Here is a 16,609-nt window from a genome sequence, read left to right as displayed (position 1 = left end):
GGTCCCCCCCTTTAGTACCGGTTCTGCACGAACCGCCGCTAAAGGGCCACCACGTGGCACGAGCCAGCGCCGGGGGCGGGGAGCCCTTTAGTACCGGTTGGTAACACCAACCGGTACTAAAATGTTTGGGGGGTTTTGAGTTAATGATTTCTTTTTCCTTTAATTTTGTGTTTTCCATTTAATTCTTTTTCGTTTGTTGGTATTTTACGATACTACATATTGTACACGTTATGCATATATATAAATAGAATTTCTCGTAGAACCGATCACACACACACACACACACACACACACACACATATAATCGAATGTCTCACAACCACTACCATTCACACATACACATGTATATATATACAATTTCTCCTACATGTTGGCTTCGTAGCCAGTGGCATTTGCCTTGGTGCCTTCGGAGCACGATGACAATTGGGAGTGGTTCATGGGGGCGGTAGCGGGTAATGGTATTCTCCTTTGGGATCTATGACCCGGTCGAGCAAAAATCCCGCTATTTCCTCTTGAAGTGCTCGTATGCGCTCTGTTGGTAGGAGCTAACCCCGCATCTCATTGAACTTTTCAGAAGGAGATCAATATACATGTATTAGTTGTGTGATTAGACTGGCAAACCTACCCATAGCTGTCTATCAGATCTGCTCCTTTCGGACGCCATCATGTGAATGTTCTCGCAAACATAGTATGCATACACTTCAGTCCCCGGCGCCTGCTTTAGGGCCTTTACGAGAATAGAATTTAATCAGATAATAATTAATCAAGCATGATAATTATAATGGTATTGAAACAAGAATTAAAGAGATAGTAGCTAGCTAGTACTACTTAATTACTTACCTTGGGTCGATACCAATACAGATTTTTTTGCCATTTGCCTGGAGTCACATTGATAAACTTTTCCCAAGCCCTGCCCGCCGGCAAAGAAAATGAATAAAGGAGTTATTAAATAGTTGATATCAGGAAATGACGAACTAAAGAGGCCGACATATAGTTAATAATGATTGAAATTACCTATCGACTATCCCCTTCAAGATTGAGTAGTCACTTTGTTTTTTAAGTAGTGAGTCCAGTACTTCAACTTCGTTCTTCAACTTTAATGATTAATAAGATCCAGTGGTAACTGCATGCGCACACGTTTGCATGTCTTAATTAAGCGGGCATGTGCATAACACTCATCAACTATACCCTAAACCCTATACACTTAATTATTAACATCTAGCTAGCTAGTAAGCAAAAACAGAATTTGTAGTACAAGACAGTGTGACTCACAAGAAGTTGTAAGAAAGTAGTATATCTTCATTGGTATTGAGGCGCTTCAAGAACTCTAGCATGTTTTTCTCTACATCTTATTTATACCATTCCAATTTCCATGTGTCTTCATTAATGGTATTTGGGTCAATGAACCCAATGCCATAGCATCCAGCTTTTATCATTTCATACATATTCATCCTGCATAATACCACAGAAAAGAATATAATGATGATAATTACTGGTAATGATCGATCAATGAGCACTACAGCTAGCTTGAGACTTCAATTACAGAAAGAAATCACTTACAGATGATGTCTACTACACAACCTTCTTCTTGTAGACGTTGTTATGTCTCCAAGTGCAGAGGTTTGTAGGACACTAGCAAATTTCCCTCAAGTGGATGACCTAAGGTTTATCAATCCGTGGGAGGCGTAGGATGAAGATGGTCTCTCTCAAACAACCCTGCAACCAAATAACAAAGAGTCTCTTGTGTCCCCAACACACCCAATACAATGGTAAATTGTATAGGTGCACTAGTTCGGCGAATAGATGGTGATACAAGTGCAATATGGATGGTAGATATAGGTTTTTGTAATCTGAAAATATAAAAACAGCAAGGTAACTAATGATAAAAGTGAGCGTAAACGGTATTCCAATGCTAGGAAACAAGGCCTAGGGTTCATACTTTCACTAGTGCAAGTTCTCTCAACAATAATAACATAATTGGATCATATAACTGTCCCTCAACATGCAACAAAGAGTCACTCCAAAGTCACTAATAGCGGAGAACAAACGAAGAGATTATTGTAGGGTACGAAACCACCTCAAAGTTATTCTTTCTGATCGATCTATTCAAGAGTCCGTAGTAAAATAACACGAAGCTATTCTTTCCGTTCGATCTATCCTAGAGTTCGTACTAGAATAACACCTTAAGACACAAATCAACCAAAACCCTAATCTCACCTAGATACTCCAATGTCACCTCAAGTATCCGTGGGTATGATTATACGATATGCATCACACAATCTCATATTCATCTATTCAACCAACACAAAGTACTTCAAATAGTGCCCCAAAGTTTCTACCGGAGAGTCAAGACAAAAACGTGTGCCAACCCCTATGCATAGATTCACATGGTCACTGAACCCGCAAGTTGATCACCAAAACATACATCAAGTAGATCACGTGAATATCCCATTGTCACCACAGATAAGCACATGCAAGACATACATCAGGTGTTCTCAAATCCTTAAAGACTCAATCCGATAAGATAACTTCAAAGGGAAAACTCAATCCATTACAAGAGAGTAGAGGAGAAGAAACATCATAAGATCCAACTATAATAGCAAAGCTCGTGATACATCAAGATCGTGCCAAATCAAGAACACGAAGAGAGAGAGAGATCAAACACATAGCTACTGGTACATACCCACAGCCCTGAGGGTGAACTACTCCCTCCTCGTCATGGAGAGCGCCGGGATGATGAAAATGGCCACCGGTGGGGGATCCCCCTCCAGCAGGGTGCCGGAACAGGGTCCCGATTGGTTTTTGGTGGCTACAGAGGCTTGCGGCGGCGGAACTCCCGATCTAGGTTTCTTTTCGGGGGTTTCTATATTTACTGGGATTTTTGGCGTCGGGAACAAGTGAGGAGGGTCTCCGAGGCGGCCACGAGGTAGGGGCGCGCCCAGGGGGGTAGGGCGTGCCCCACCCTCGTGGGTGCCTCGGGACTCTTCTGGCCCATCTCTGATACTCCGTGGGCTTCTTCTGGTCCAAAAATAATCTCCGTGAAATTTTAGGTCAACTGGACTCCATTTGGTTTTCCTTTTCTGCGATACTCAAAAACAAGGGAAAAAACAGAAACTGGCACTGGGCTCTAGGTTAATAGGTTAGTCCCCAAAATCATATAAAATAGCATATAAATGCATATAAAACATCCTAGATGGATAATACAATAGCATGGAACAATCAAAAATTATAGATACGTTGGAGACGTACCAACAGACAATAGCAACTGACGAGAGATTTGTCGAGTGCGTCTTGATTGAATAACAGAAATAGTTTTGAATACTCAATGGACAGAGCTAGCTTATGGAAGTAATGCTCTTCCTTGAGGTTCACCATGAGGGACTCTCGATTGGAACTCTTGGTAATTTTCATGTACCAATCATGCAATTCATATTCTCGTTGGGAGGTTCTTGACCTCCTCAAGCTCGACCAAAGGTTCGCCGCGGACATATTTCCATTTTATGTCCTCCTCTCTAAGCGGAGACATGGGCTCAATCTCGAGGAGTTGTCCAACAGTGATACCGAGCATTTCAGCCTGCCCTCTATGCTCGTCGGTTATTATACCAGCTGACCGGCGCCGTACTCTCATGTGTTGGTACAACAAGCGGGGGGATCGATTGCGCCGCCTGTTCTCCCAGCTGGGGGAATGGTTTTCCCGCATTTTTTGCCAGCTGCTTAGCTCGAGCTCGAGCTCGACTCCTTCTGTAGTCGTGCTCGATGTGCCTTCCTGATTTGGCGCTCATAGTCTAAGTCAACAGGCTTGGGAGCTGGTTGATACGTCTCCAACGTATCTATAATTTTTTATTGTTCCATGCTATATTATATTCTGTTTTGGATGTTTAATGGGCTTTATTATACACTTTTATATTATTTTTGGGACTAACCTATTAACCGGAGGCCCAGCCCAAATTGCTGTTTTTTGCCTATTTCAGTGTTTTGAAGGAAAGGAATATCAAACGGAATCCAAACGGAATGAAACCTTCGGGAACGTGATTTTCGGAACAAACGTGATCCAGAGGACTTGGAGTGGACGTCAAGCAACCGATGAGGAAGCCACGAGGCAGGGGGGCGCGCCTACCCCCCTGGGCGCGCCCTCCACCCTCGTGGGCCCCTCGTAGCTCCACCGACCTACTTCTTCCTCCTATATATACCTACGTACCCCCAAACCATCAGACACGGAGCCAAAACCCTATTTCCACCGCCGCAACCTTCTGTACCCGTGAGATCCCATCTTGGGGCCTTTTCCGGCGCTCCACCGGAGGGGGCATCAATCACGGAGGGCTTCTACATCAACACCATAGCCTCTCCAATGATGTGTGAGTAGTTTACCTCAGACCTTCGGGTCCATAGTTATTAGCTAGATGGCTTCTTCTCTCTCTTTGGATCTCAATACAAAGTTCTCCTCGATTCTCTTGGAGATCTATTTGATGTAACTCTTCTTTTGCGGTGTGTTTGTCGAGATCCGATGAATTGTGGGTTTATGATCAAGATTATCTATGAACAATATTTGAATCTCCTCTGAATTCTTTTATGTATGATTGGTTATCTTTGCAAGTCTCTTCGAATTATCAGTTTGGTTTGGCCTACTAGATTGATCTTTCTTGCAATGGGAGAAGTGCTTAGCTTTGGGTTCAATCTTGCGGTGCTCGATCCCAGTGACAGTAGGGGAAACGACACGTATTGTATTGTTGCCATCGAGGATAAAAAGATGTGGTTTATATCATATTGCATGAGTTTATCCCTCTACATCATGTCATCTTGCTTAAAGCGTTACTCCGTTCTTATGAACTTAATACTCTAGATGCATGCTGGATAGCGGTCGATGTGTGGAGTAATAGTAGTAGATGCAGGCAGGAGTCGGTCTACTTGTCACGGACGTGATGCCTATATACATGATCATACCTAGATATTCTCATAACTATGCTCAATTCTATCAATTGCTCGACAGTAATTCGTTTACCCACTGTAATACTTATGCTATCTTGAGAGAAGCCACTAGTGAAATCTATGGCCCCCGGGTCTATCTTCCATCATATTAATCTCCCAACAACAAGCTATTTCTGGCGCCGTTTATTTTGCTTTCTTTACTTTTAGTCTTTATCATAAAAAAACCAAAAATATTATCTTATTATCTCTATCAGATCTCACTATCGTAAGTGACCGTGAAGGGATTGACAACCCCTTTATCGCGTTGGTTGCGAGGTTCTTATTTGTTTGTGTAGGTGCGTGGGACTTGAGCGTGGCCTCCTACTGGATTGATACCTTGGTTCTCAAAAACTGAGGGAAATACTTACGCTACTTTACTGCATCACCCTTTCCTCTTCAAGGGAAAACCAACGCAGTGCTCAAGAGGTAGCAAGAAGGATTTCTGGCGTCGTTGCCGGGGAGTCTACGCACAAGTCAAGACATACCAAGTACCCATCACAAACTCTTATCCCTCGCATTACATTATTTGCCATTTGCCTCTCGTTTTCCTATCCCCCACTTCACCCTTGCCGTTTTATTTTCCCTCTTTTCTGTTCGCCTTTTTTTCGCTTGCTTCTTGTTTGCTCGTGTGTTGGATTGCTTGCTTGTCACGATGGCTCAAGACAATACTAAATTGTGTGACTTTACCAATACCAACAACAATGATTTTCTTAGCACTCCGATTGCTCCTCTTACCGATGTTGAATCTTGTGAAATTAATGTTGCTTTGCTGAATCTTGTCATGAAAGATCAATTCGCCGACCTTCCTAGTGAAGATGCCGCTACCCATCTAAATAGCTTTGTTGATTTCTGTGACATGCAAAAGAAGAAAGATGTGGACAATGATATTGTTAAATTGAAGCTATTTCCATTTTCTCTTAGAGATCGCGCTAAAACTTGGTTTTCGTCTTTGCCTAAAAATAGTATTGATTCTTGGAATAAGTGCAAAGATGCTTTTATCTCTAAGTATTTTCCTCCCGCCAAAATCATCTCCCTTAGAAACGATATTATGAATTTTAAGCAACTTGATCATGAACATGTTGCACAAGCTTGGGAGAGGATGAAATTAATGATACGTAATTGCCCTACTCATGGTTTGAATTTGTGGATGATTATACAAAATTTTTATGCCGGATTGAATTTTGCTTCTAGAAATCTTTTAGATTCGGCCGCGGGAGGCACTTTTATGGAAATCACCTTAGGAGAAGCTACTAAACTCCTAGATAATATTATGGTTAATTATTCTCAATGGCACACCGAAAGATCTACTAGTAAAAAAATGCATGCGATAGAAGAAATTAATGTTTTGAGTGGAAAGATGGATGAACTTACGAAATTGTTTGCTAATAAGAGTGTTTCTTATGATCCTAATGATATGCATTTGTCTACCTTGATTGAGAATACTAATGAATTTATGGATGTGAATTTTGTTGGTAGGAATAATTTTGGTAACAACACGTATAGAGGAAACTTCCCTAGTAATTCCTCTAATAATTATGGTAACTCCTACAACAATTCTTATGGAAATTTTAATAAGATGCCCTCTTATTTTGAGACTAGTGTTAAAGAATTTATGATTGCGCAAAAGAATTTCAATGCCTTGCTTGAAGAAAAATTGCCAAAGATTGATGAGCTGGCTAGGAACGTTGATAGAATTTATCTTGATGTTGATTCTTTGAAGCTTAGACCTGTCCACCTAAGCATGATATCAATGAGTCTCTCAAAGCCATGAGAATTTCCATTGATGAGTGCAAAGAAAGAACCGCTAGTATGCGTGCTAAGAAAGATTGCTTTGTAAAAGCGTGTTCCTCTAGTTTTTATGAGAATAAAGATGAAGATCTAAAAGTTATTGATGTGTCCCCTACTAAATCTTTGTTTTGCAATATGAATCTTGATAATGATGGGACTGGAGATGAGTCAACTTTAGTTAGAAGGCGTCCCAAAAATTCGGAGTTCTTAGATCTTGATACAAAATTTGGTAAAAGTGGGATTGAAGAGGTCAAAACTTTAGATATCAATGCACCCACTATTTTGGATTTCAAGGAATTTAATTATGATAATTGCTCTTTGATAGATTGTATTTCCTTGTTTCAATCCGTGCTAAATTCTCCTCATGCTTATAGTAAAAATAAAGCCTTTGTAAACATATCGTTGATGTTTTAATGCAATCTTATGAAGAAAAACTTGAGTTGGAAGTTTCTATCCCTAGAAAGATTTATGATGAATGGGAACCTATAATTAAAATTAAAATTAAAGATCATGAATTCTATGCTTTGTGTGATTTGGGTGCTAGTGTTTCCACAATTCCAAAAACTTTGTGTGATTTGCTAGGTTTCCGTGAATTTTATGATTGTTCTCTAAACTTGCATCTTGCGGATTCCACTATTAAGAAACCTATGGGAAGAATTAATGATGTTCTTATTGTTGCAAATAGGAACTATGTGCCCGTAGATTTTATTGTTCTTGATATAGATTGTAATCCTTCATGTCCTATTATTCTTGGTAGACCTTTCCTTAGAACGATTGGTGCAATTATTGATATGAAGGAAGGAAATATTAGATTCCAATTCCCGTTAAGGAAGGGCATGGAACACTTTCCTAGAAAGAAAATTAAATTACCTTCTGAATCTATTATGAGAGCCACTTATGGATTGCCTACCAAAGATGGCAATACCTAGATCTATCCTTGCTTTTATGCCTAGCTAGGGGCGTTAAACGATAGCGCTTGTTGGGAGGCAACCCAATTTTATTTTTGTTCCTTACTTTTTATTTCTGCTTAGTACTAAATATTTGATCTAGCCTCTGGTTAGATGTGTTTTTATGTTTTAATTATTGTTTGTGCCAAGTTAAACCTATAGGATCTTCTTGGACGATAGTTATTTGATCTTGCTGAAAATTCCAGAAACTTACTGTTCACAAAAACAATTGTTTAAAATCACCAGAACGTGATAAAATATTGATTCCAATTGCAGCAGATCAATAAACAAATTATCTAGGTCGTCCTATTTTGGTAGATTTTTCTGAGTTCCAGAAGTTTGCGTTAGTTACAGATTACTACAGACTATTCTGTTTTTGACAGATTCTGTGTTTCGTGTGTTGTTTACTTATTTTGATGAATCTATGGCTAGTAAAATAGTTTATAAACCATAGAGAAGTTGGAATACAGTAGGTTTAACACCAATATAAATAAAGAATGAGTTCAATACAGTACCTTGAAGTGGTGTTTTGTTTTCTTTCGCTAACGGTGCTCACGAGATTTTCTGTTAAGTTTTGTGTTGTGAAGTTTTCAAGTTTTGGATAAAGATTTGATGGATTATGGAACAAGGAGTGGCAAGAGCCTAAGCTTGGGGATGCCCAAGGCACCCCAAGGTAAATCCAAGGACACCAAAAAGCCAAAGCTTGGGGATGCCCCGGAAGGCATCCCCTCTTTCGTCTTCGTCCATCGGTAACTTTACTTGGAGCTATATTTTTATTCACCACATGATATGTGTTTTGCTTGGAGCGTCTTGTATGATTTGAGTCTTTGATTTTTAGTTTACCACAATCTTCCTCGCTGAATACACTGTTGAGAGAGACACACATGATTCGGAATTTATTAGAATACTCTATGTGCTTCACTTATATCTTTTGAGCTATATAGTTTTTGCTCTAGTGCTTCACTTATATCTTTTAGAGCACGGCGGTGGTTTTGTTTTATAGAAACTATTGTCCTCTCATGCTTCACTTATATTATTTTGAGAGTCCTACAAAACAGCATGGTAATTTTCTTAAATTGAGAAATTAGTCCTAATATGATAGGCATCCAAGATTAGTAAAAACTTTCTTTTAAGTGCGTTGAATACTAAGAGAAGTTTGATGCTTGATGATTGTTTTGAGATATGGAGGTAGTGATATTAAAGTTGTGCTAGTTGAGTAGTTGTGAATTTGAGAAATACTTGTGTTGAAGTTTGCAAGTCCCGTAGCATGCACGTATGGTAAACGTTGTGTAACAAATTTGAAACATGAGATGTTCTTTGATTGTCCTCCTTATGAGTGGCGGTCGGGGACGAGCGATGGTCTTTTCCTACCAATCTATCCCCCTAGGAGCATGCGCGTAGTGCTTGGTTTTTGATGACTTGTAGATTTTTGCAATAAGTATGTGAGTTCTTTATGACTAATGTTGAGTCCATGGATTATACGCACTCTCACCCTTCCATCATTGCTAGCCTCTTCGGTACCGTGCATTGCTCTTTCTCACCTTGAGAGTTGGTGCAAACTTCGCCGGTGCATTCAAACCCCGTGATACGATACGCTCTATCACACATAAACCTCCTTATATCTTCCTCAAAACAGCCACCATACCTACCTATTATGGCATTCCATAGCCATTCCGAGATATATTGCCATGCAACTTTCCACCATTTCGTTTATCATGACACGTTTCATCATTATCATATTGCCTTGCATGATCATGTAGTTGACATCGTATTTGTGGCAAAGCCACCATGCATACCATTCATACATGTCACTCTTGATTCATTGCCCATCCCGGTACACCGCCGGAGGCATTCATATAGAGTCATACTTTGTTCTAGTATCGAGTTTTAATCATTGAGTTGTAAATAAATAGAAGTGTGATGATCATCATTCATAGAGCATTGTCCCCCCAAAAAAGAGAAAGGCCAAATAAAAAAAAGGAAATGCCCAAAAAAAGAAGAAGAAAATAAAGAAGGAACAATGCTACTATCCTTTTTTTCCACACTTGTGCTTCAAAGTAGCACCATGATTTTTATGATAGAGAGTCTCTTGTTTTGTCACTCTCATATACTAGTGGGAATTTTTCATTGTAGAACTTGGCTTGTATATTCCAATAATGGGCTTCCTCAAATGCCCTAGGTCTTCGTGAGCAAGAAAGTTGGATGCACACCCACTTAGTTTCTTTTGTTGAGCTTTCATACATTTATTGCTCTGGTGCATCCGTTGCATGGCAATCCCTACTCCTTGCATTGACATCAATCGATGGGCATCTCCTAGCTCGTTGATTAGCCGTCTCAATGTGAGACTTTCTCCTTTTTTGTCTTCTTATCGATGTACAAAAGTAGGGGCACTCCTTTGTACCCCTTTACTTATGCACGGGCAGTCGGGGCCACGCACCACGGCCACACTTAGCAGGGCAGGGAAGGGAAGCCAGAGAGAAGCCGAAGCACAAGACAACTGAGACAACGCCAGGGTCAGGGACACAGGAAGCAAAGGGGCGAGGTGGACTCCCCCGGCAAGATCTTTGCCGGGGCAGCCCCCCCGCGGCCCCGGCAAGAGCCTTGCTGGGGCAACCTGCCCAACACCTGCAGAGTGAGCCACCCTTGAGCCCAAAGGTTTCGAACACCATCAACAACTATGTTGGGACCAAGGGCTCGGGAGGCACCTCCGCGGTGGCATGCAGATCTTTGTCAAGACCATAGATATATGAGATCGGATGAGGACCAGAAGACGGCGACCCTCGGCGGGATCCTTGCCGAGGAGATCCACAAGACCCCCGGCAAGCGCCTTGCCGGGGACGACTGCAACGCCACGGCAAGACCCTTGCCGGGCCCCCAGCAAGGCCCTTGCCGAGGGCGTTAGTGGGGCCACAGCCAGGCCCACGTTGACCAAGACCCCACCGCCGTTCGCATGCAGCTGCCAGCCCAACCAGCTAGGCAGGCACCTACGTGGCGACGGGCGGCTTCCAAGCCAACTTAGCAAGCACCTGCGTGGTGGCATGCAGATCTTCGTGAAGACCCTACCACCGCGCCACCTCAGCTGCCTGCCTGCCTACATGGCGCCGCATGCACCACTGGACGGGGCGCGTGTCGAAGCTAGGCGAGGCGGCGACGGACGGGACGGGCCCTGTTCCCGTCCCCAATAAAGCTAAGGGACACCTAAGCTACGCATTAAATGCATCTTGTCCTGTAACACGGGCGATAAGCTCGCAGCGCTGTAGACCTTTCCACCTCCTGTGTGCTACTGTGGCAGCCCCTTTCGACTATAAAAGGAGGCCCATGGCATACTGGAGAGGGATTCGGCTTTTTGGAACTACGCAGCCACCGTAGCTAGTTCAGAAGCTCAAGAACACTCAATACATCCACCAAAGCAGGACTAGGGTTTTACGCATCCTCGCGGCCCGAACCTGGGTAAACGATCCTTGTGCTGGCTCCTGGACCTGCTCTCCTCACAACCCCGCGCCCGCCGACCGTAGTAGGGATTCTTGTGATCCCATAGGTGTCGTTCTCACCGACATCTTTGGCGCGCCAGGTAGGGAGCGCAATTGTGAGAATCTGGTCTAGTAGTTAGCCTAGCAGTTCTTCATCGCCATGGCTCCCAAGAAGAAGACGATCACGGCAATCGGCTCGTCGGGAGCTGAACGGCCCGTGCCAGTGCAGGCGAGCAGCAGGCTGGTCGCGGACAGGACCCGGGCCACAGTCCGCGAGCACCAGCATCGCTCTGGCAGTCAGAGCCTGGCGAGTGGCATCGTTCGTGCGCCAGGCGACGGGCCGCACACCGCCAAATCCAAAGACGGAGCTGGGCCCCCCACAGGCAGCGCGGGGCCCTCCAGGAGTGTCGTTGTGCCACCCACGGGCGGCGCAGCCACCTCCAAGACGCCCATGCCGGCGCCCACCACGCGCTCTTCCCAAGGTGCGTGCGACGAGCAGCGCCACCACGCTGGAGATCCCGGACGTCGTCGTGGGAAGAGTCCTGTGCATCATCTGCGGGACGAAGGAGTCCATCATGCCCGCCGAAGTGCTGGCGAAAATGGCACGTAGCCGCTGGGCCGTGATAGAGCTCCTTCTAACATGGTTAGGAGTTGAAGCGCACCACAGTCCACGCAACTGTCGCCACCACCCACGCCAGCAGAAGCTTTGGCGCGCGCGCAGCTGCTCCTCGACTTCCCTCCTGCTACGGTGGAGAGCCACCATCCGGAGCCTCGTCGCCGTCGCCAATAAAGATGATCCGCGACCGGCGGGGCCCTCGGGCCGGCGCTCCGTCGAACCACCGCATGCTAGCGGTGGAAGGGTCGGGGGTGCTGCGGCCATAGTGCACTCTCCTCCTCCACGCCAGCCACCGCGGGTGTCGGTTTGTCGCGATGACGCTTGTTATAATATTTCCATAGCGTCGTCCGACCCACAGACCCACCGCGACCAACGCCAAGTTCTTCGAGAATGAGCCCATGAAGATGCTCGAACCACTATCAAGCGCCGGCGCGATACACGCCACCAGTCGGACAAACGGGCGGGGCCCACTATGGACCACCCAACGCCGGGGGGCTCCGGCGGCCTACCTTACAAGGTGGGCTGCCCGGCCTTTACCCGTGAGCTGCGGCAGTTCCAGTGGCCGTCCCACCGCACGTTCAAGCCCGACGTCGGCGATAAGTACAACGGCAAGACCCAGCCGTCGGAGTTTCTCAGCATCTACACCATCGCGATGCAAGCTGCCGGAGCTTGCAATGACAAGGTGCTTGCCAATTACTTCATGTTGGCACTGAAGCCCAACGTCATGTCTTGGTTGATGCACTTGCCGGCGGATTCCATTTCTTCCTGGTCGGATCTGTGCCATGAGTTCGTTGGTGCCTTCACCGGGGGCCACCAAGCTCATGGCCAGGCCAGTGATTTGCATATCATTCCCCAGAAGAAAGGGGAAACCCTGCGCAAGTACATCCAGAGATTCAGCCGGGTGCAGTACAACATCCCCGATGTTCATCCCGCCGCCGTGATCAGCGCGTTCCATCAGAATGTGCAACCGCAAGATGCGCGAAGAGCTGGCGATGAACAAGGTTAAGGATGTGGCCGAACTTTATGTTCTGGCCGATAGGTGTGCCCGGGCTGAAGAGGGAAGGAAGTACCCCGACGAGGACGCCGGCGCGGAAACCGACTCTACTGATGAAGACACCGCCGCCCCGACGAAGAAGGACCGGCGTCGCAACAGGAAACGCAAGGGCAAGACCGTGCTTGCCGTCGAGGGATCTGACAGCACCGGCACCGCCAAGAAGGCCAAGGCAGACGACCCCGACAAGGAGATTGTCGGGTGCGCCGCCTGCCGGGCCTTGGCGGCTGCCGACAAGCCAGGAGGCTCCGACAAGCAGTACTGCAAGATCCACCGCACCAAGGGCCACGATCTCCAGAACTGCCGGCAAGTCGAGCTGCTTGCTGAGAAGCAAAAAGCTGAGTACGAGAGGTGGGACAAGGAGAAGGGCCAGGATGGTGCCGAGGGATCCGGCAAGAAGCGTGGCGGCCAAGGAGGTCGCTACGGCAAGGATAACCAACAAGAGAGGCCCGCCCGGGGCCGTGACAAGAAGCAAGAAGATGATGATCATGACGAGGACGACGAGTCCGGCGAGCAAGAGTTCCAGAAGGCTACGGAGGCCATGTGCGTCGACGGTGGCGCCTCGCTGCATACTTCTCACCGCCAGCTCAAACAGTGGGCGCGTGAGATTACAGCAGCGGAGCCCTCGTTCGACGCTCAGAAGCCGCTGAAGTGGTCCAGCATGCCCCTCATCTTTGACGCCGAGGACCACCCTGACCGCACAACTGCGGTCGGGTGTTTGCCATTGTTGGTCTCACCAACGATACGCAACCTCAAGGTGAACAAGATGCTGGTTGACGGCGGGGCCGGTCTGAACTTGATCTCGCCCATTGTGATCAAAAGGCTGCAAATTCCTGATGGAGACCTCGAGGAAACGGGCACGTTTCAAGGGGTCAACCCAGGAAGGAGCCAGCCGAAGGGGAAGGTCATGTTGCCTATGACGTTTGGAGGCGAGCTGAACTACAGGACGGAGAGGATTGTCTTCAACGTAGCCAAGATCCCCTTGCCCTACAACAGGATCCTCGGCCGCCCGGCACTAGCCAAGTTCATGGCGGCGGCGCACTACGCCTACAACACGCTGAAGATGCCTGGGCCGATGAACATCATCACCGTCCCCTCCGACAAGAAGGACGCACTGATCTGCGCCGACCTACTCTACCGGGAAGCAGTTGCAGCAGCTGCCGCCAAGGCACTTGCTCCTGCCGCTGAAGCCCCGGGAGGGAAGAAGAAGACCGGCAAGACCTCTCACACCCACTCCGGCAAGCGCACCTCTTCGGAGTGTTGTGCTACCGTCGAGGACGTGCCAGAGAGCTCCACCGGCAAGAGCAAGAAATCTAGAGCTGCGCCACCAGAGACCAACAAGGTGTCCGTCAGGGAGGATGGCACGAGAGGGGCTTTTACCATAAGCTCCACCCTCGACAGCAAATAGGAAAGCGCGCTCGTCACTTTCCTGCGGGCGAATGTCGATGTGTTTGCGTGGCAAGCATCTGACATCCCCGGTGTTCCCAGGGAAGTGATTGAGCACCATCTTGCTGTTTGTCCCCATGCGCAACCTGTCAAGCAGAAGGTCAGGAAGCAAGCTTTGGAACAGCAGGAGTTTATCACAGAGAAGATCAGGAAGTTGGAAGCATCAGGCTTGGTGAGGGGAGTGCTCCATCCGACGTGGTTGGCCAATCCGGTGGTGGTGCACAAGGCAAACGGGAAGTGGAGGCTGTGTATTGATTACACAGATATCAATAAGGCTTGTCCTAAAGATCCCTTCCCGTTACCGCGCATTGACCAGATTGTTGACTCCACGGCCGGGTGTGATCTATTATCATTCCTCGACGCCTACTCGGGCTACCACCAGATCTTCATGACAAGAGAAGACGAAGAGAAGACAGCATTCATCACCCCATGTGGTACGTACTGCTTTTTATGGATGCCTTTCGGGTTGAAGAATGCTGGCTCAACATTTGCTAGGGCAGTCCAAATTGGTTTTGAACCCTAGCTACATAGAAATATGGAAGCCTATATGGATGACATAGTGGTCAAAACCAAGGACAGGGCAACTCTTGTACAAGACCTAGAAGAGACGTTTGCCAACCTGCGCAAGATCAACCTCAAGCTGAACCCTGAGAAGTGTGTCTTTGGCGTTCCGTCTGGCAAACTTCTCGGGTTCTTTGTGTCGCAGAGTGGGATCGAGGCAAACCCATACAAGATCAAAGCTATCGAGCAGATTGAGGTGCCCAAGCGGATCAAGGATGTGCGTCGGCTCACTGGCTGTGTTGTCGCCATGAGCCGATTCATCTCCAAGTCTGCCGAGCGCGCCCTTCCCTTTTTCAAGATCCTGAAGAAGGCGGGCCCAATGGAGTGGACCCCAGAGTCCGAAGCGGCGTTGCAAGACCTGAAGAGATACCTTTCCTCTACGCCGATACTGGTTGCGCCTAAACCACAAGAGCCATTGCTGCTGTACTTGGCGGCGACGAATCAAGTGGTCAGTGCCGCGCTAGTGGCGCAGAGGGGGTTGACGAAGAGGCAGTGGCGATGGCAGGACCGGCAGACGGCAAGTCAGAGACTCCCCGGGCAGGGCCTGGTGCCGGCAAGGCAAGGTTCCCGGCAGAGCCTGACGCCATCAGGGCGGAGCCTGCGCAGTCAAATGAGGTGGTGCAGAAGAAGAAGATGACGCAGCACCCGGTTTACTTTGTCAGCTCCCTCTTGCAGGGGGCTAGGTCAAGGTACTCCGGTGTGCAGAAATTGCTCTTCGGCCTCCTTATGGCCTCGAGGAAGCTGCGTCATTACTTCCAAGCCCACGAGATCATTGTCGTCACCCGCCTCCCATTGCAACGGATAACTGCACAACCCAGACGCAACCGGAAGGATTGTGGAGTGGGCCTTGGAATTGTCAAGCTTTGGGTTGAAGTTTGAAAATACTTCAACAATCCAGAGCAGAGCCCTGGCAGAGTTCATTGCAGAATGGACCTCAACGCCTGATGAAGAGATCCAGGAGACCACTCTCCCCGGCAAGGAAATAGCTCGCGACTGGATTATGTACTTTGGCGGAGCTTTCTCGCTCCAAGGCGCCGGTGCTGGTGTGCTGCTCGTCGCACCCACCGGAGAGCACCTCAAGTATGTAATCCAGATGCACTTTCCCAGGGAGATGTCCACCAACAACACTGCCGAATACGAGGAGTTGCTTGCCGATCTCAGGATTGCGGCTGACCTCGGAGTTAAAAAGCTCATCATCTGGGGTGATTCACAGCTTGTCGTCGGACAAGTCAACAAGGATTATCAGAGCCCGTTGATGGAGGCCTACGTAGATGAGGTGAGGAAGCTGGAGGAGCGCTTTGACGGTATACAACTGGAGCACGTTCCCCGAGCGGAGAACGACATCGCTGACTACCTGTCAAAGCGCGCTGCATCAAGCTACCTGTGGCACCAGGTACCTTTTTGCTTCAGTTGACTCAACCATCCATCAAACCATCAACGGAGCAGAACAAGCGGAGGAAATCAGGCCCTGGCAAGTACTTGCCCGCCGAGCCCCCAGGGGCCGCCGGCAAAGGTGTTGCCGTGGACCCTGAGCCTGCCGAGGAGCGACCGACTCCGGCGGGCCATCAAGCCCTGGCCGTAGAGACGGTCGCTCCCATGGTAGAAGAGATGCCTTTGGTCCTTTCCGTTGAGCCCCAGTTTCCGGCATGGGCACAGCATACCGTCTGATTCCTCCAAACAGGGGAGCTTCCTGAGGAGTAGGAAGAAGCGGAGAAAGTAGCCCGTCGGTCTGCTATGTATCAGTTCGTCGATGACGTCCTGTACA

The sequence above is a fragment of the Aegilops tauschii genome, chromosome 3, assembly GCF_002575655.3.
Source record: "Aegilops tauschii subsp. strangulata cultivar AL8/78 chromosome 3, Aet v6.0, whole genome shotgun sequence".
Lineage (NCBI taxonomy): Eukaryota > Viridiplantae > Streptophyta > Magnoliopsida > Poales > Poaceae > Aegilops > Aegilops tauschii.
This window is presented reverse-complemented; position numbering follows the sequence as displayed.